This window comes from Lissotriton vulgaris, chromosome 1_1 (genome assembly GCF_964263255.1).
Source record: "Lissotriton vulgaris chromosome 1_1, aLisVul1.2, whole genome shotgun sequence".
Taxonomy (NCBI): domain Eukaryota; kingdom Metazoa; phylum Chordata; class Amphibia; order Caudata; family Salamandridae; genus Lissotriton; species Lissotriton vulgaris.
Window position 1 is genome coordinate 91965503 of NC_141685.1, and position 20489 is coordinate 91985991.

The 20489-nt window shown below is 46.6% G+C and overlaps 1 protein-coding gene and 1 long non-coding RNA gene across 3 annotated transcripts in view; one reads left to right on the forward strand and one right to left on the reverse strand.

Moving 5' to 3' along the window:
* The window catches only part of LOC147737515 (uncharacterized), a 44248-nt gene extending 26193 nt beyond the window's left edge, over positions 1-18055 (reverse strand). Inside the window, exons 1-2 of the long non-coding RNA XR_015299447.1 lie at positions 17960-18055; positions 2906-3037 (exon numbers count right to left, since the gene is read on the reverse strand). This is a non-coding gene — a long non-coding RNA (uncharacterized LOC147737515). The remainder of the gene's footprint in view (positions 1-2905; positions 3038-17959) is intronic.
* A 507-nt stretch (positions 18056-18562) lies between these two features.
* The window catches only part of LOC147737516 (uncharacterized), a 56084-nt gene continuing 54157 nt past the window's right edge, over positions 18563-20489 (forward strand). For both annotated transcript variants that reach the window (XR_015299257.1, XM_086933553.1), the window contains exon 1: positions 18563-18725. The gene's annotated coding sequence lies outside the window, so the exon portion shown is untranslated. The remainder of the gene's footprint in view (positions 18726-20489) is intronic.

Sequence of the window (20489 nt, forward strand, 5' to 3'; positions counted from 1 at the left end):
TAATTAATAATAATTAGTTAATTAACTAATATAATTTTGTACATATTTTGTATTAGTAATTAATTGGTAATTAATTAATTGTAATTAGTTAATTACATTAATTAGAGTACATTTTAATATATATAATTTTGTGTTATTGTTAAGTAATTAATTGGGAAAAAATAATATTAATTATTAAAATAATTACAGCTAATGTGCTAATATATTTACTTTATTGTTAATTAATAATTATTTGGTAATTAAATAATATTGATACATTTTGGGTAAAGGAGTATTTTTAGGGTTCAGGGTCAGTTTTCAGTTTTTGGGTAAAGGGGCATTTTTAGGGTTTTGGGTCAGTTTTCAGTTTTAGGGTAAAGGGGTATTTTTAGGGTTCAGGGTCAGTTTTTAGTTTTTGGGTAAAGGGGCATTTTTAGGGTTCAGGGTCAGTTTTCAGTTTTTGGGTAAAGGGGTATTTTTAGGGGTATTTTTAGGGTTCAGGGTCAGTTTTCAGTTTTTGGGTAAAGGGGCATTTTAAGGGTTCAGGGTCAGTTTTCAGTTTCTGGGTAAAGGGGCATTTTTAGGGTTCAGGGTCAGTTTTCAGTTTTTGGGTAAAGGGGCATTTTTAGGGTTCAGGGTCAGTTTTCTGTTTTTGGGTAAAGGGGCATTTTTAGGGTTCAGGGTCAGTTTTCAGTTTCTGGGTAAAGGGGCATTTTTAGGGTTCAGGGTCAGTTTTCAGTTTTAGGGTAAAGGGGTATTTTTAGGGTTCAGGGTCAGTTTTGGGTTTTTGGGTAAAGGTGTATTTTTAGGGTTCAGGGTCAGTTTTTATTTTTTGGGTAAAGGGGTATTTTTAGGGTTCAGGGTCAGTTTTGGGTTTTTGGGTAAAGGGGTATATTTTAGGGTTCAGGGTCAACAAATAAGATTGTAAAAAATTATTTTTATTATTTTCATTTATTATTTAATTATTATAATTTAATTTAAGTATTTTTAAGTATATTTTAGTAATTAAAATTTAATATTAATTTAATTTAACACTGTTTTTAATAAAGTCGATATTTTTTACATCTATATTATTGTAAACGATATTTTGTACTCAATATTTTTGTACTTACCTGTTTGTAGATACAAACTCGATATTTTGACTGTCGATATTTTGTCCACGATATTTTGGCAAGTCGATATTTTGTCCCTCGATATTATTTCAGTGATCCCATTAACATAGAGGAGAAACAGGGTAGGTGCCAGGGCACAGCCCTGACAGACCCTCTCCTCACCGGTATCTCCTCTGTCAACTCCCCGCCCATACCCCAGCGCACTTTTGCAAAATTATCTTCATGTAATTTCATGAGTTGCACCAGTATGTTTTTTGGGACCCCTTGATTTAGCAGATTTATCCACAGCAGATCTCTTGGAATTGAATCGAAAGAGGCCTTTAGGTCAATAAAGGCCACATACAAATTGCCGGATCTTAGTTTAGTATACTTCCAGGCAATGGTTAGCAGCCTGAACACCTGATCTATGGTGCTGATTCTTTTTCTGAACCCTGCCTGGCATGGGGATAATATGTCGTTGTCAACTAGCCAGTTGTTGAGCCTGTCCAGTACCTGCTTTGAATAGACCTTTTGGGCAATGTCTATGAAGCTGATAGGTCTATAATTAGCAGGATCATCCCTACTGCCCTTTTTGTATATAGGGACGATCTCCGCGCCATTCCATGATATAGGGATAGGCTGCCCTTTGCTAATTGCATTGCACAGTAAGTTGATATACGGTGCCCATACCTCTGGGTCATGTCTAAAGAGGTCTCCCGGGATATTATCTGGGCCTGGCGCTTTAGACGCTTAATGGCTGCTATAGCCTGCTTAGTATCTAAGATACTAAAATATAGTGGTTCAAACTCCTTGGACATTGTCAGCTCTTTAATTATGCATACGTTCTCGCTTGAAGGGGAACCCGGACATGCCTATAAATGTGCAAAGTGTCTGAACCATGTTTTAGGATCTAGATGGTAGTCCTGGGCTGGCTTGCTCGACTTATTGCCGTTTGCAGCAATCGGCCAAAAAAGTGATTGATCTCCTGCCCTTGCTGCGGCTAGCAAGTCTTCCCAACCAGAGTCTTCCCAATCTCTACGTTCTTGTTTTAGAATCTGATTGTATATTTTCTTTTCTTGCCTAATTTTAATCTGTTCTTTCAACTCCAAGGCCTTGATTAGGTTCTTCTTTGCTTCCCTGCATAATTCATTAAACCAGGGATTGACCGGTATCAGCTTATCCTTTGAAGAGGTTTTACCCATCACTGATCTAGTAAGATGAGGTTACATTTTTTCCACTAATGCTACGTGGGTTTGGGTAATTGGGATTGGATTTATATTCTCGTTAAAAAGAAAAGAAGATAGAAGGTCACTAAAAATATTATAAATGGAAGTAAGGGGTTCAAGTTTCCCTAAAATGATTGGCCATCTAACTGTCCTTCTATTGTTGCACAACATAGGCTGTGATACCTGCAAGCCTGATCTAGGATGATGCTGGAAATATTTTGCTGCTAGTTCTAGGCATAGGGGGAGGTGGTCACTTCCCAGTAGTGGCTGGTGACATTTGAAAGTGGTGGGGCGCAAACGGATGTGCATACTGCACCGTAGCGAGCGAGCACAGCCAGCGAGTCCGAACCCCATAAGGGGGTTTGGGACGATTACCCCCCACCCCCAAGAAAATTTTGAAAAAAGAGAAGAAAAATCGTGCATTTTCAAGCAAATTTGAGAAAGCAGGAAGGTTAATAAAGCAATTGTGAAAGTGCAGTTATTACATTATTAGATGGCATTACATAGGTAGCTGCTTATTCAGTATAACCACAGAGCTTCATACATTCCCTCCTATTATGCTCAGGTGCTGAATTCAGACTATAGAAAATATAGCATCAGTTTGCTTACCTTTAACACTGGTGTTTGCTGGGTGGTAGCCGGGGTGAAAGAGCAGCAAAGGAGGTTGGGGTCCTCTTGTTGTTTGCTGAGAAATTGCCCCAAAATGCGGTAATGTTTCAGGTTGTCAGGCTTTACCAGGTGCTGAAAATGAAAAGATAACAATTTATTTTTGAAACACTAGGGTAATCAAACAAAGACTGTGGGGAAAGAAACATAACGCTCCAATTTTTTCCTTGCAGTTGGCATGCAGCTCTTAGATGACCGTTATTAGCTCGCAGTTGTATGTTAGGATTTTATCTTACAAACTGCAAGTAATAAAAGGATCTCTCTGACAAAAGCACTGACTCACAGACCTATTTACATCATAGGCACATGTTGTGATCGGCATCAGGTACATAGTAGTGTTGTATAGTGGATTGGTACACTGCCATTACAGACAACACATTATCAATTGAAATGACCATTACATTTACACCAACATACAGTTTTACTGCGCACAAACGATAATGTGTGGAAATGTCATCACCTACTGTAATGATGTGTTTTGATCATATTAAAATATTTGTTTTCATCCCAGTTCAGAATTACAAAGAAAATGTACTTCATTTGTACTTTCCTAATTCCGATATAACATCAGCACAGATAATGTTTGTTGGGTGCAAGAAAAAATAACATCCTACACCCTCTAGTCTCATATGGGCAATGTGCAGGATTGTCACATAAAAATATTTCTATCACTTTAAAGTCAGATAAAGAAATTAAACACCAAACTCCCTTGGAAGACAGAGAGTGACATTTGAGCTCTGTCTTCAATGCACAGCAAATGTGACAAGATAAGATTTAAAGGCCTGTTTACAGAGAGGCAGGACTCGGAAGGATCTAGTAAACAAGGGATGCCCACGAGAGAGATGTACTCAAGCTGGACAGCCCAAAGCAACTAAAACCAGAAAATAAAAAGCAGGCAACTGTGAGTTACAAACTACAAAGACAATGGTAAGCAATAGGTGAAATGTATTCCCAGAGAAGCTTTCAGAATTTCCCCACGATGTCATGAGCAAACCAAATAGCTGCACCGTCTGGTAGGCTTCAACCTAAAAATGAGGCTCTGTGGTATAAAATGTTTGCCTAGGATCACACAGTTTGGATAAGCAGGAAAGCTGGTTTTGCACGTTATCTGATTTTATGTTTTGAGATTTGGCCACTAGATGTGTGCGTCTCTCTCTCTCTCTCTCTCCCTCTCTCTCGCCCTCTCCCTCACCCTCTCCCTCGCTCTCTTTCTCCAAATTGCAGTTTTATATAGTGCAAACTTGACCTAAAGGTATCAGAGCGCTGTACATGAGCTGGGAGAGAACACATATCCTATACTTCGCAACGTGCCCCTTTATATTTGTGGCAGGATGTCGAAGTCTGTCATGCTTGGTGGTAATGATTCACACATTCAGCGCTCACCTTTGGCCAGTTAGCATCCTTCGTGAAAACACATTTGATGCCACTCCGCTTTATGCAGAAAAACTCCACTTCCCTGCTTTCGATGGTTCAGATGTCTCTCGCAATAACAAGTAGTATTTTCATTGTAGCCTTGCAGAAACTGCAGCTATAGCGATGGCAACGTGTATGACACTGACAGGACACTGTTTAATGGCACGGAAAAGTTTTTTTTCATTCCAGCCTCGCAATAACAAGTTATTCTAAAAAATACCATTTGTAATAAGTCTGTAGCCTCGCAGAAATCATAAGATGTGAAAACTGCAGGGCCACATAAAAGGAGAGAGGGTGTGGTCTGACGGCTAGCGTGGCCGACTTTGGTGCTGGAAAACAAGGTTCGAGCCTCATATCTAGCTAAAGCTTTTTTATGACACTCACGAGTGGCTCTATTTCTTAATTCAACCCTCAATATTTCTTAATCTAACCCTGGTGGCTGGCTGGGTGGTTCATGGATGGATGCGTGATGGGTGGATGGATGGATGCATAATGGATGCATGCATGATGAGTGGATGCATGATGGATGGATGGGTGGATGGATGCATGAATGATGGATTGGTGGATGGATGAGTGGGTGGCTGGGTGGTGAATGGATGGATGCTTGATGTGACAACGTGTGTGAAAGGACACTCTTTAATGGTCCCAAAAAGTTTCATTTCATTCCAGCCTCGCCAACGTTTCTGGCATGACAGGTTAAGTGTCACTAAGTCTTCTTACGTGGCAATGGTCCACAGGTAGTGAACAAAATATGAAATGTGCCTTGTGCTATTGTTATGGACACGTTCAGATAGAAATATGTGCGCCCTCTTCTACACCACAGACAGCAGCTTCAAGCTTGTAACTAACAGGCATTGTGAATGGGATGGAAGGCGCATAAAAATGAAGCATGTGGCAAAGAGAGGAATGGACAAACAGGCAGATACAGACAAATACAGAGACCGGCAGATGGACAATCACACCTGTCCCTGGAGCCGAATCGTATTCTACTACATTTTCAAATTAAGTAACGCGGACGCCCAATGCCAGGACAAGTTTTCGTACTCAGTGCGGCCCTGCTTTCCTTCCTGCCCCTTATTAGTACTTTGCACAACTTACATTTAAATCCATTGTTACATTACTGTAAATGAACAGATAAACAATTTAAAACAAGAAAGAAAGCCCAGTGCTCTCATTTCGAGTCGTCTTCCTGCCTGGCGCACTTTGTAGCTGATCGTGTGGGAAGAGGAGAAGTGAAACGCGGAAACCGGGGATCTTGCCTTTCCCTTCCTCTTATCCAATATTTATTTCTCGTATTCACTTGGGCCCTGTTCCACTTTCCTTCACTGTCACGAGCAGCCTTTAAAAAATACATATATCGGAGAAATGTTTTTTTCCCTTTCCTGAACTGCATTCCTCGGATCGTAAAGTGTCCAGAAACCCAGGTGTCGGTGCATTTCCCCCAGTAATATATATATCACAGTGAATTACATCACCCCTCGCTGCTCAGAGCAGAGCGGGGATCAAATGAAGCAGGGGATTCCAGCTGGTGAGAAATATTACCTTACCCAAGATAGGTCGGGGCTCTGCGGGCTCAGGTGTGTCCCTAGAGTCTGCCCCGTCATGCCTCACAGAACTGCCTGATTCCAGTCCAACAGCCACATGTGGCCTCATGCAGAAGGGGATATTGTGCTCAGTCCCCTTGGCTTTGTGATAAATAATGAGTCACTGTCAGCTCCAGGAGGCTCTGAACTAACCTATGACGGGGAGTAACCAGCAATAGCAGCCCACTACTAACTGTCTCTCAGAGCACTAGTCAAACAGCGTCTTGGTGTTCCTCTACTCTGCAGCAGGCTTCCACCTAGAGAATCTGGTGCTCCAGTACTCACAGTAGGTAATCCACAGATATATGTCGGCCATGTTTGTCTTCTAAGGTATCTGCAGAGTATCTGTCTCCCTCAAGAGGGCCGTCTAACCTTTGAGGGATCACATCAGCCCTGTAGCCCATTAGGCACCTCCCTGGCAGGCCATGTGTAGGGGGTTCACCTCCAGTTCCATTCAGGCTGAAAACACGACGGTAATCGGGGCCTCAGGCAGGTCACACACGGTAGCAACAGATCCGCCCCGGCAACTGGAGCTGCACTCCAGCCTTGCTGCACCCACCTTTCTTGCTGTAGTCGCCACCAACGGGGTCCATCTAAACCAGGCAGACATACTACTCGGACGATTAGACAGACATATTAAAATGGAAAAGAGGCAGGTGTGTGGTGACTAGATGTGTGTCCCGGATTTGCACGGACAGTCCAGGTGTCGCGACACTTCCTCCTAAAATCAAATGTCCCAGTTTTTAACGGAGAGTAGGGTGAACCTGCACATACATCGTAGTGTTGTACAGGCTTAAGTAAGTTACAAACGGCCCTCTCAGAAACTGGGGACAGATTCGGAACTACAGTTGTTTAGACATTACTGCTGTGAACACAAATAGTCATCATGTGTACACTGTACAGTAGTTAAATGAAAATACCTGATCAAGTAAGTAGTACTCGAGTCGAGTCGAGAGAAAGGGCACACAGGCTGGCTCATGCATACGGTCCACACGAGGCGACTGGTGGCGAGTAGAGAGAGGATCTGACGTCAGTAGCGCCGCGCTCCACAAAATGGCCAATCACTGCATGACTACATGAAGTCACACACAGTGATTGGCCATTATGCAGTGTGTGTGCCACCACCCACGGGCGGCATCCAATAATGGATTGCCCTGCCCTGCTGCGCAGTGACCGGCCAATCCTGGCACTGCAAGCAGGGCTAGGATTGGTTAGGGGGGCTCACTGACAGCTCGCCCTGTGTCGCCTTTCAAAGCCGGGGGCTGCGGCCCAGTTAAACAAGCACCCCCCTGGTCACTCTATATGGGGGAACACTGATGCGCATGCTCGGGCTAGTTTCTGCGCCAAGCATCACTTGCGCGCTAGAAGATACCTTGGCTGGCTGTCTGCTGCTGCAGCTGAGTGAGTGCGTCACGTGGACTGTCACTCAAGCTGCGCAGCAGTCCAGACCAGGCCCCCTGCGCAGCGCACTCCCGGATAACTCGGGTGCTTCCCGGAGGCGCTCGCTCGGCGCTTACTAAATTTTTCATTACAGTCAGTGTGTGTTTATTTTCTTGCAGCAGCGTCCATCAGGGCTTGTGGGGCTCCGCCCCTACGCCCCAATGGACGCACCGCGGCTGTCACTTTCCCTCCTAGCCTCTACTCTAAAATCAGTCGTGTATGCCCAGTGCGCAGCGCTTATCGTGATATAATCTATAGCTGAAAACGATTGGCCCCTCAGAAAAGTGTTTGTGCGCTCAAAATCAGAGAGACATCTACCATTACACGCCCGTAGCCTTTTTTCTACTGTTAAGTTAAAGATCTGCAGGGCTGAAGCGGTGCACATCGCTGGTCTTTCAGAGCTGAGTAATGGGATGCCCAATGCAAGGTCGCCTTCTTCCAGTATGGTTTCCATGCCCCTTAGAGGTTCATTACAACAATTTAAATCACCACCAATTACAATGAGGTTATTATTTGAAATAGAATCAATAATCCCTCCTAGTTGGATAATTAATGGTGATTCTTTAGAATGATCTCCTGGTCTTATGTATATGTTAAGGGGAGAGATCATAGATTTGTTGGAGAACTTTAAATATACACCCTGGATATCATCTGAACTAGTAGGTATGACGACTATTTTGGGGTTTACTTGGTTTTTAGCCCATATTAAGAGCCCGCCTGAGGGTCTGCCTTTTTTTGGTTGAATTGCCTCGATACTGAATGTTCGATATCCCACCTTATATAGGGGTTCCAATGTTCAGGTCTCTTGGTAGAGGCATAGGTCATATTTATCTATATAGTCTTGCCAGTCAGATTCCAGGTGTTTTTTTGTTAAACCAGCAATGTTCCAGGACAAGAATTTAACACCATTTATATTGGGGGCACTAATCTCTTCTCTAGTTAGCCCACTATCCGGAACTAAGTTTGATCCTTGGTTCGAACCAAAGATGGGTCCGCCCTTAGCATCATCATCATCATAAGCAATTTCCCTGTTCAAACTTGTTGTCTCGTGAGTTCCCCAACAGAGACGCTGTGTCCCTAGACTTGTTGGTGTCTGGTCAGTAGATGAATTTAGTCAATCTACTGCTTCGAGACCGCTTTGGGGAATCAGGGTGGTTCCAGGGGCTCCACAGCTCATTCTATCAGCTTTATTTTGCCGAATGGAAATGTTAGAATTGAATAATGAGTGAGTCCTTAGGTTCAAGGTTATTAAGTTATCAGCTATAACTTTTGAATACAAGGTTACCCTAATTTCATCTAAGCCCCCTCCTTCTTGCTGTAGCCGTTCGGCGCTCTTTATGTCAGATTTGATAACAGAAAGGCAGAGGCGCTCGGTCCTTATCCAATGTATAACCTTGTTAACCAGGGAGCCCCCATCCTCCCTGGTTCCTGGTTTCAATCTAGGGACGTTTGTAAGAAAAACGTTATGAGAAGGAAAACCCACATGGGGCTGGCGCGGCGGTTCCGTGTCTGGTGCTTGTTGAGGTGCTTCTTTTCTCCATCTGTTTCCCCATTCCCTGTCCCCCTTTCGAAGCTTGCGGGTGGTAGACTACCCAGGGGGCTTTTCTTGTGCGGGGGATTTGCTGCCCTCTGTGTGCTATATGCCATTCCTGTGGGGTGGTCACCAGATGTCCTAGGTTTGGTCTTAGGCTACGGGTATAACCTGTGTTTTGCCGCCCATGGAGGTTATCAGTTTGGGAATTTTCGGCTCTTTCTGTTTGCTCTTTGGGGCTATCAGATCCAGTAGTAATATTTCTCATCCTTATCTCTACAGGTTTAGTCACATCAGGTGTATAAGCTAGACCCTTATCACATATACAGAGATTGCTGGTAAGAGCTTCTATCATTTTTTTAATCGCTCTGACCTCCTCCTCAACAGTACTTAATTTATTGGACAGTGCTAACACCAAGCTGTGTATGTCAATGGCGTGAGTTTGCACCTGGGTATATGGTGGGGATGGTTTGGGCAGCCTTCTGCTATGTAATTGATCCCCCCCGAACAAGGCCCTATAGTTGTTTCTGGATTTTCTACTAACACTGAGTATTTGTAAGAACACTCAATGGTTATAATTTCATAATGAGAATCAACACCATTATCTAGGTTGTCTAATATTTCATCACTATTGGTATTAGTTTTATTTATGTTAATTGCTTTTTCTTGGGGGATAGGAACTGATGTTACAAGTGGGTGGGCCTTTCCATTGCTCTGATGAACTGTAACTACATGGCTGTTGATATTTCCACTTATTGTTTTATCCTTTTTGCCATAGTATGAAAAGATTGTATTACTTCCTTTAAGGCTAGGCCCCTTACCATTAGACAATATATTCTCTACTTCTTCAATCAGGTTATCAATGGCTGCAAGCGTGCAATTCTCAGCTGCTGATTTTGGCAGCTTCTGTGTCCTTGGGATTTTTTTCCTACCTGTGATAGCTTCCGCTGCTTTCCTTTTGCCCATTGTTGGTATACGTTTAACGCTAGTAGTGAATCTGCGCAGGGGGTAAGGGAGTGCTTAAATGTGCACGACAAGCTCTTAGGTGCTAGTAGTGTCTTTCACATACAAATATGGATTCCTAAACGCCAAGTATGGATCAAGTACCAAGTATCTATCTAGCACAGTTTACCATTAACGGGTAAAAAACAATACATGCACAAGATCATTAAGAATTCAAAACAGTCTTCCCTCGATGGGTGCATGACAGAGTGAAACTTGCCTATACGGTAGCAACAAGTCCCATAACATGATTCTTCAGCGAAAAAAGTTATTGCACGTTGTTCCATTAGCCATAAGCCCGAAATCTCTCTTAAGTTTGTTCTCTTACCAGACAGAGGAGGCACTCGGGACCACTGGGTGTGATATCAAGGGGTAGCCCAGCCCAGTCTTATCCAGGCTAAGACGGGCGCGGATGGGCCCAGCCCCTGGCCCGGGCTTTGCCCGGGCATGCCTGCGCGCGTCATTCGCCACGGAATCCCTGTTCCGGTTTTGACGCGCCTCCTGGAGCTGAGAGATAACGCTCGCTTCAGGTATCACTAGGGGACTCTGGGTAATGGAGTCCCCTACTCAATGGATGATCGGTGCAGCCCCCACGGGCTGTTCTGCTGCAGGAGGATCGCGGGCTAGCAAGGGCAAACCAGGGCTGGTATATTTTTACTTGTATGATGAACTGAAAAAGGGTTACCTCTGTCTCCTTCGTATAAGTCTTGAATGTCTTAAGGACACAGGCCTTCCTTTTTTTTTGTTTTAAGGAAAAGACAGAGGTCGCAATAAAAGGACCAAAAGCAATCAAGACTTGATGGATTTCCTTCATCACTTTCCTGTAAAGATCTTTCTGCCAGAGCTGTAAAAGCTTCCACTCCTCCTCAGAGAAACGGGCAACAACATCACAAAATGTGACAGGATCGGTGAAGGTGGCTCGTTTTCAAATCGATGCCCTGGGATCATCGTCAGCTCGGTGTGCCACTGATTAGGCCTGTGGAAGTCGAGGTTTCCTGCTACGACGGGGAGGGACGTGAAACAGCACCAGGCAATGGAGCGCTATCTATTTATTTTTCTAAGGTTTTTTATCCTGTACATGTGTTACTTTTATGGATATGTTGCTATCTGAATAAAGCCTTTTGGATTGGGGTTGGATTGGCTACTTTCAGTCATCTCACTCTTGAATGGGATTAGAAGTGTTTCTTTAAGTTAGCTGCTGCTTATGTCTTTCCCTGACAGTGCTCTGTGGATAACTCATGTTCCTGCAGCTAGCAGATAATTAATTTCCAAGTTTGAGGGCTCTCTGAGAGGCACAGTGACAAGAGCTGACTCACAACCTTTTGTGTATTAAGCTTCTGTGCAGGTCAGTAGTGTAACAAAACTTGAGCCCTCCCCCCACTCCCTATCTGCAAAAAACATGGACGCCCTCCTTCCCCCAGACTGTCAGGACCTCTCGGGCCAGAATGAATTAAATGAAGGATGTCAAGAATTCATATTGTAACCTCAAACTGCATATTGTTTTGTATTATCATGGTTCACATTCTAATCATGGCAAAGTGTAATATTGTTTTGAACCTTCTTTGTCTAAACAATATAGCAATGTAACTTGCTTATATGCGCAGACTTTCATTCACTGCTCTGGGTAAAAGCAGATTGTTCTGCTAATCCTTCCCTAACATTCCAGAAGTGTCGGAGCAGACATGCTTGCGGAGTCATTCTTGGTTACTGAGTGAGTTTGCAACATTTCTTCTGTGAGTCTGTTTATTCTTAAATGCATTGTGACAAGAGGCTCAGATAAGATGTTTATGTATTTGTAAAGTGCATAGCTGCCCTTAGGCTTCACAGCGCTAAGAGAAACATAACTACGGTGGACTAAGTCAAGTTGCCAGAGATCAGGAGTTTTTAGGGAAAGATCAATGTTTTGAGTCTTTTCCTGAATGCTAATTTGTTGGTTATCATGCGCATTTTCCTGGGTAGTGTGTTCCACATTTTAGGAACCAAGTGCTTGAAGGACGATCCTCCCCAACTTGCTCTTTTTATTCTGCCCTGTTGCATAAGAAGATCCTCTGATGACCTTAGGGTCCTACTCGGGTTTCCCCTACCCAGACTTAACACCCCCGCTGGCATCAGTGTGGCCCTCGGTCACACCATAGACCAAACTTTGCGTCCCCCGGGAAAATTTGAGTACCTGTGATCTAGATCAACAAAAGGCGGAAGTAGTTAGACACGAGGACGAAACAGAAGCATGCATCTCTAAAAGGCTCAAACAGGAACCAATGAAAACAAGCATTGGCATAGCCAATAGGTCTTGCCTTTGGGACCTTATAAGTGTTTAGCCATGCAACAGTTGATGTTGTTGCACCAAGGATATTGTGCTGGATAACTAAACACTTATAAGGTCCCAGAGGCGGGACCTACTGGCGATGCCAATGTTTGTTTACCTGATGGGCATTGGCTGACCCCTACCTGGTTACTGAGGCCCTAGTGAGGTTGAGACATATTTGGGGGAGTTTTAGCCACATCAGATGATGCTGTGCAGGCCCAGGAACAATGAGGCGCAGTCGGTGCTGACTGGGAGTGTATTCTTTCACTTTCAATTGACGGGGCTGCCCCCCTCTACTCTGGTGAAAGCCACAAACGGAATTCAAGTCGATCTTCTCATCACACAGACTTTTCAGGCGAAAAAAATGTCAATGTTTGCTGAGGCCTTCAAAAGAGCGACCCAACTCCACCAATGAGGGACAATGAACATTTTTGATACAAAATAATCATTGATCGATGCAGACAACAACAACAAATGAATCCCGGGCAGCAGGCTTGAGAACTGTGGTGTTGCGCTCTAGTCTACGAGCGTGAACGCGATGACGCGTCACGCTATGGACAAGAGCGAAGCGCATGCGCAGCGTAGAGCATAAGTAGAAAGGCGCGAAGGTGTGAGCGCCATTGGTGACCGAAGCAGCACATAGCTAGACGCTCGGCGCTCTTTAACGATTTCGAGCTATGTTTGATGTTCAATAAAACTGGTCGAACTCTACCACGACTCCGAGCATTGTGTCACAAAGGGGGAGCGCATAGCATACATTACAGTGGCGACGAGGATTGGGATTTCCCCACTGTGCACACACAGCTGAACCGAGAGTCGAGTCCGGATGCGGAAAGGAACTTCCCTCATCGAAACATCATCGGACGAGAAACACCAGCAACACGAAATCGTAGAGCGCGGCAGAAGCGCACCACCACCACTTGGCAGCGGACCAGCCACGGGCCACACCTCAGGTCAGTGCGGTCCCGGAGAAGAGGGGTCCCTCAGCCTGCACGCTGGCAACTAAGGGCACTGTCCAGGCTCCAGACGAGGGCGAGCAGAACTCCAACCCTCCACGAGGCGCAGAGGACAACACCCCAGGCAGTCCCAGAAGCCAAGGAGAAGCTGCAAGTAGGGCAGAAGGCCCCAGTGCAACGAACAACCCCAGGGCCCAAACAGAAGCGCCTAAAGACGTACCCAAGATGGCGAACCAAGCATCCGCGCTGATGGCACCCATCCCCTTCTTACCCAGGCCAGGTGAACCCCAAATGAAATGGGAAGACTGGAGGGAGTACTTCAGGAACTACATAGAAGCACTCGAAGATGAGAACGGGGCACCATACGCTCCAGCGCCAACATAGTTCCTAAGGAACGCGAAGCAACAGAGGACGATGTGTTCCAAAATGCGCTGGAAGATCTAGACAACCACTTTCGTCCTGCAGTGTGCGTTTCCATAGACCGCTACAATTTCCAACAAAGGAAACAAGAAACAGGGGAGCCAATCAACGACTATGTGGCCGCTCTGCGGCGCCTAGCCATCACGTGCAAGTACGGGACACTGCAAGATGAGTACATAAAAGACCAGATTGTGATGCACACCACCAACAAATCGATCCAGGACAAACTATGGGCACAAAGCGAAACATCACTCAAAGACGTCATAGCCATGGTGAAAAAAGCAGAGATGTCGAAGCGCTGCGCAGACGCGGCCAAACGAGAAAACACTCAGAAACAAATGGTCAACAAAATCGACGAAGCCCCGACCATGCACAAACAAAAAAGCTCCTATGGAGACCAGAAGCAAGAAACCAGATGGACAGGGAAACAGACAAGTCGCCTGCCCACAGAAAGCAAGTTCGCATGTTACAGGTGCGGCAGCACGGCCCACTCGGCACAAGACAAACGTTGCCCAGCGTTTCGCGCCAGATGCGCGTTCTGCGGCCTGGTCGGCCATTTTGAAAAAGTCTGCCGGAAAAAGGGAAGAAGGACCACCGTGAAATGTGTCGAGTCAGCACCGTCTGAAGTCGGAGCGGAGGAAGACCTAGAAGACAGCGACATGGTACTATGCATCGAAGGGCAAGTACTAGAAGTGACGGGAAGACGCACAGACAAACCGCGCACAGACATGTTCATCGGCGGGGCGAAAGTGCACGTGGCAGTGGACTCGGGATCCCCCTGGACGATAGTACAACGGTTCATTTGGGAAGGAGACTTCGTGCCCACAGTAGGGCCAGAGCTACACCCACCTGACATCCGGGCAATTTCCTACACAGAAAACGCCATACCCATGATAGGTTTCCGACCACTGAAATTTGAATTCCGAGGCAGAACGGCGACATGCAAGTTATATGTGGCCGAAAAAGGCCCCTCAGTCCTGGGGTGGAGAGATGCAGGATACTTGGGAATAAGACTGGATCCAGGGGGCAAGGAACAAATCCTCCTGACGGAAGAACAGCCCATCACGAATGGCGAAGAGTGGAAAGAAACCTACCCCAAAGTGTTCGATGGCACGGTAGGAAAATTGGACAAATTCGTCCACAAAATAATACTCAAAGAAGGAGCGACACCAGTAACACACAAAGTCAGGAACATCCCCATATCCACGATGGAGGCTGTACAAGTTGAACTCCAGGGACTAGAGAAACAGGGCATCATAGAGCCCATAGACAGTTCGGAGTGGTTGGCCCCCCTGGTGGTGGCCAAGAAACCCAATGGCAAGGTCCGTCTGTGCGTAGACCTCCGTGAACTCAACAAGTGCCTCATTGTGGAAAAGTTCCCTCTGCCCAGAATAGATGAAATGTTAGCGAAAACCAAAGGCATCACCCACTTTTCCACCATCGACCTCACGTCGGCATACCACCAAATCGACCTGCACCCGGCAAGCAGAAAGTACACCTCTTTCATCACGCCCTTTGGATGCTACCAATTCCGCCGTATGCCCTTTGGCCTGGCATCGGCCGCCGCAGTCTTCCAGAAATTAATGCATCGCTTATTTAAAGACATTCCCGGGGTCCAGTATTTTCAAGATGATATCCTGGTCATGGGAGCCAACAGAGAAGATCACGATGGTAAACTGACCAAGGTGCTCATGGTGCTGCAAAACAGAGGCCTCACAGCGGAATGGAGCAAATGTAAAATAGAATTACCCTCCGTAACCTATCTGGGACATGAAATCGGAAGCCAGGGCATTTCGCCAAAAGGGACGAACGTGAGGGCCATCAAAGAGGCCGAGGCTCCGAAATCCAAAGAAGAGGTACGGTCGTTCCTTGGAATGGCAGAGTATTACAGCCGGTTTGTGAGACACTTTGCGACAAAAACGTACAGAATGCGTCTACTCATCCGAGACAAGTCGAAGTTCGAATGGAATGCAGAAGCCCAGAGAGAATTTGAAATGGTGAAGAAAGACATTAGTGAAGCCATCCCGTTACAGGGCTATGATCCCTCAGGGAACACCATCCTGACAACAGACGCAAGTGACAAGGGCTTGGGAGCGGTGCTGGCACAGATGAGGGAGAACGGCTCTGTAGAGACAATCAGTTTTGCGTCAAGGGCCCTATCCCCCACTGAACAAAGATACAGCGTCATAGAAAAAGAGATGCTGGCAGTCACGTGGGCAATGAGCAAGTTTCGGCAGTTCATCTGGGGCACCAGGTTCAAACTCCAAACAGATCACAAACCCTTAGTCAAAGTCTTGACGTCCTCGGGCCATGACACAGCCACCCCACGCATTGCGAAGATGATGCTCAAATTGCTGGACTATACTTATGATGTCGAATACCTGCCGGGCACCCAGAACAAAGTGGCTGACTACCTCAGCAGGGCGTCTGCCATGGAGGAAGCCCCGGTAGCAGCACCGGAAACAGACGAGATGGTAGCGGTCATGATGGACAATGAGATGTCGATAAGCAGTCAGGAATGGGCTGCAGCCTATGAGCGAGACCCAGAGATGTCAGAAGTCAAAAAACACCTCACATCCGGCTGGCCGGACAAACGGAAGCTCAGAGTGGAAATGAGGAAGTTCTACGAAATTCGGGAAGAACTGTCCCTGAGTGACTCTGGAATTTTCCTATACAGAGGAGAGAGGGTTGTTCCACCCGAAGGCCTCATACCGACGTTGCTGAAATAGCTGCACGAAGGGCACCTAGGCATTGTGAAGACCAAAGCCCGGGTGAAGCAGATGTACTGGTGGCCGGGTATGGACACCCAGATTGAAAGACAGGTGAGAGAGTGTGAACAATGCCAAGGAGCAGACAAAATACTCCGACCCCTCAGACCAGCGCTAGGGAAATTCGATAACCCCCAAAATCCATGGGAAGACATAGCCATTGACATCCTGGGGCAGGTGCTAGACAACAGGGGAGTGAACAAATTCCTGTGTGTGGTTATTGACAAGTACTCTAAGTGGCCTGAAGTGGACGTGCAGGAGGCCATGGACACCGAGACTATTCTGAGATTCTTGACCTCTTTGTTCTTAAGAGAAGGCATACCTAAAAGTATACTTAGTGACAATGGACCCCAGTTTGTCTCAGAAAAATGGTCCCGATTCATGAAGAGGAATGGAATCACTTCTAAGCACACTGCGATATACCACCCAGCAAGCAACGGCCATGTGGAGAGGTTTAACCGCGTGCTGATGGGCTCAATACAAGCGGCCATCACACAAGGTAAGGACTGGGAAGCAGAAGTACATAGCATGTTGTGGGCATACAGGATCACCCCCACTGTGGTAGGATACAGCCCCTTCCAAATCCTAAGAGGCCGATTCCCGTTCACCCGGGACAACGTTGTTTGGAGAGAAAAGACTGTAACCAGCAAATGGTCCCCAGCAGTAGTACAGCACAACTTGGACAAGGCCCAAAAGGTATACGCTGCCCACTATGATAGACGGCGCAACGTAAAAGAGACGGTGTTGGAGGAAGGAGAATGGGTTAGAGTCAAACTACCCACCCTACAGAAGAAGGGAGATAGCAAATATAGCCCACCCTTGCAGGTCAAGGAAGTCCGAGGTAGGGCTGCGCTACTCAGCGACGGCAAAGTGTGGTCCCAAGATCGCATGGCGAGAGTCAACAGGATCGTAAATTGGCCTAAATCAGAGGAAGAGGAGATATGCATAGGAGGAGAAGAGGAGACTCCTGTGAGTGAGGAAAGCTTAAGAGAAACTATTGAGGACAGAGAAGAAGGAGGAGGATGTGAGACAAGTAGAACAGAATGTACTAAAGACCACTCCAACCTCGAAACTGCTAAGGAGAGAGACAATGGTAAAGACATTGGGGATCTTCCTGGAGTAGACGGAGGTGAGGAGAACAACCTGGTAAGGCGGACCCGCACGGGCAGAACTGTCGCCTTACCCGCAAAGTATAGAGACTATGATATGAGCGGACTATAGAGATTCCTCCCCAGTTCACTTAATAAAATCGTTGTGTCAAAAAGGGGGGAGATATGTGGTGTTGCGCTCTAGTCTACGAGCGTGAACGCGATGACGCGTCACGCTATGGACAAGAGCGAAGCGCATGCGCAGCGTAGAGCATAAGTAGAAAGGCGCGAAGGTGTGAGCGCCATTGGTGACCGAAGCAGCACATAGCTAGACGCTCGGCGCTCTTTAACGATTTCGAGCTATGTTTGATGTTCAATAAAACTGGTCGAACTCTACCACGACTCCGAGCATTGTGTCACAAAGGGGGAGCGCATAGCATACATTACAAGAACGTCCAGCAGCAGACAGTCTTTGTATCTCAAGACCTCACCTGGGGTTTCATGTGGGTGCTGTGCTCCCTGCTGTGGTCAGGTTTAGAGATGGGCCTCTGGAAGAACAACCGCGCATGCGCCAAGGACAGACACTGCTTCCCACAGTGAGGGTTAAAGGAGCCTTAGATGAACTGCGCATGCGCGGCGGACAGACACCGAGGTTAAGGCAATCGATCTCCAGGAGTCGTTGCAAGAAAGATTTCTTTATTTAGTTCACAGCACAGGCGCAGTAAAGGGGTCCACCTGTGACTCATCAGCTGACACCTAACGTCAAGTACAGAGGGGACGGGGGCCTCGCAGGGACACAAAGAAGCACACGAATAACAGTGTCCGCGTGGGGGGCCAATGAATGAGAGACAACTGCCTCCCGCCGCAGAACACGAGACGCCTCGCGCTACAGCACGCGCTGTGATGTATTGCAATGCAAAGCTCCTCTGTTCGCCTCCTTTATGTTGGGGGAAGTGTCTCTCCTCTGCGCAGGCGCAGTGAGACTGCGTGTTCTCTTCAGGGAAGTTCGCAGTCTGGGCGCTAGGAAGTAGTCTCTTCGATCCGCACATGCGCAACTGTGACGCGCGGTCTTGCGCGTGCGCAGCTGTCATGGATGTTCTGTTCGCGCGTGCGATGGTGGCTCGAGCAGTGGCGTGAGCGCGCGCGTCACTCTGGGGGGAAGAGCACACCGGGCCCCACTCCTCTCAGGCGGCCGGGCCCCCGGTGCCCCCTCTCTCCCAGCCCCTGCAGCCCCCACTGAGCGGAGCACGAGGAGAGGTGAGGTGACCCCGCGCGCTGCATATAAAATAAAATGTCCACACGTTACCATCACTGTCTCCGGTTTCTAATGAAATAAGGTAAAAAAGAATGCTCGAAGAGCCAGCGCAAAACCTGTAGCGGTTTTGCTCTCATCATGCTATAGTGGCAATAAATGAAAAAATACAAATTGCACAAAGGTGTAAAGAAAAGTTCCAAAAACAGGTGGACATTATAATCTACTAGTTTTTCACATATTCGAAGAAATAATGTTTTGATTTATGACACGATGTGGTCACGTGCTGAGCCCTTTCAAAACAGAAAATAATTCCTTTTTTTTTTCAATGTAGATTTTCTTTAAAGATTTGTTATATAAATCTGTCACTGCAAATGGACTAGCTGTTACCTTGATTATTTTAACAATATATAGATGCAGAATGGAATGCAAACGAGGCTCGTGGATGTAATTATGCTTGGGTGGTGAAGAACTTTGTTCTTCGCCACTTGTGTTGATGGGCGGCCGGAAGAAAACAATTAACAAATCATCCGGCCTCCGCCACACTACGCCAACTCCCCACCACCACACCTCCATGCCCCCGGTTCTAATTATTAGCATGCTTCAGAGCATCAGATTGGACTCCAGTCTGCTATCTTTCCCACGTGGGTCCAGGCCCGGCCGACTTGAGCTTTCCAAAAAACATAATGTGATAGGCCCATTCCTGGATCTGAGGCGCTTGTTTTACCGAGCCACCGGGACGGTGGACCCGAGTGGGATTGAAGCTGGTAATGAGAAAGCAGCAAAATACTATGAAATATTAGTTAGGCATGCGAAAAATTAACAACCAACCTGGGCATGAACAACCAATAAATAAAAAACGTAACAAGCCGCGTTTGCATAAAAACAGCAAGAAATACTTTTTTTTTATAGACCAAGCCTGTGTCGTTTGATTTGAGTAAAGCTCAAGTCATGCCCACTTCCAGCAATTGCAGCGTGCGTGCGCTCGTGTTAAAGTTACACAGGCTTGTTTCTTTAGTCAGTGCCAGCACCACCTCTGCAACCTGGCGGAAAGTAAAGTGCGAAATAGTAAGTGAACTTACTAGAACTTGAAGTCTTATCTCGGTCTTCTTTACAGTCAAGACTGACTGTCTCACACAGTCTCCTCTCGTGTCACTCTGGCAGACTCCCTGCAGCGCCCGAGATGCCTCTGATGCAGCGCGGCCTGGGCCATGATCATGCTGAGAGTCACTAGTAAATTGCGGTCCATGTCGCAACGCCGCTGGGAGTGGATATAATTAATTAAGTATGCTTAGCCAGCGGCAGGCTGCCTAAGGCTGAGGCAGAGGTGCTTGAGTCGACTGACGAGTCTCCCCCGCTGCTTCTCTGGCAACCTCACTTCCTCCTGATGTGCAGGACGGGCCGCGTGAGGTCACATTTGGATATTAATCCCCCGCGCCCACACGCGGCCAGTAGCAACTGACTCTTTCTGTATTGGTGAGGGCAGGCCCCCGGGTTTCACATCGGCAGTGATCTGGTGTCAGTCAGTGAATCAGACAGAAGCGCGGCGCCGCGGGCGCCAGCCGGGGGTCCGGGAATAATTGGCCGCAAATTGTAACATTGTAGCAGCACTGACTCTCACTCAGCCAGAGCTGAGGAGAATTGAATCCTTAACTGTTTCTTGATTGACACTGAACCCGCTGAGTTGTTGCCGGCAAGTCTGCGGGGCGCAGCAGTGCCGGCGCTGGCACCTAATAGCCAGTTTTAGTGTCATTAAAAATGTGTGACAA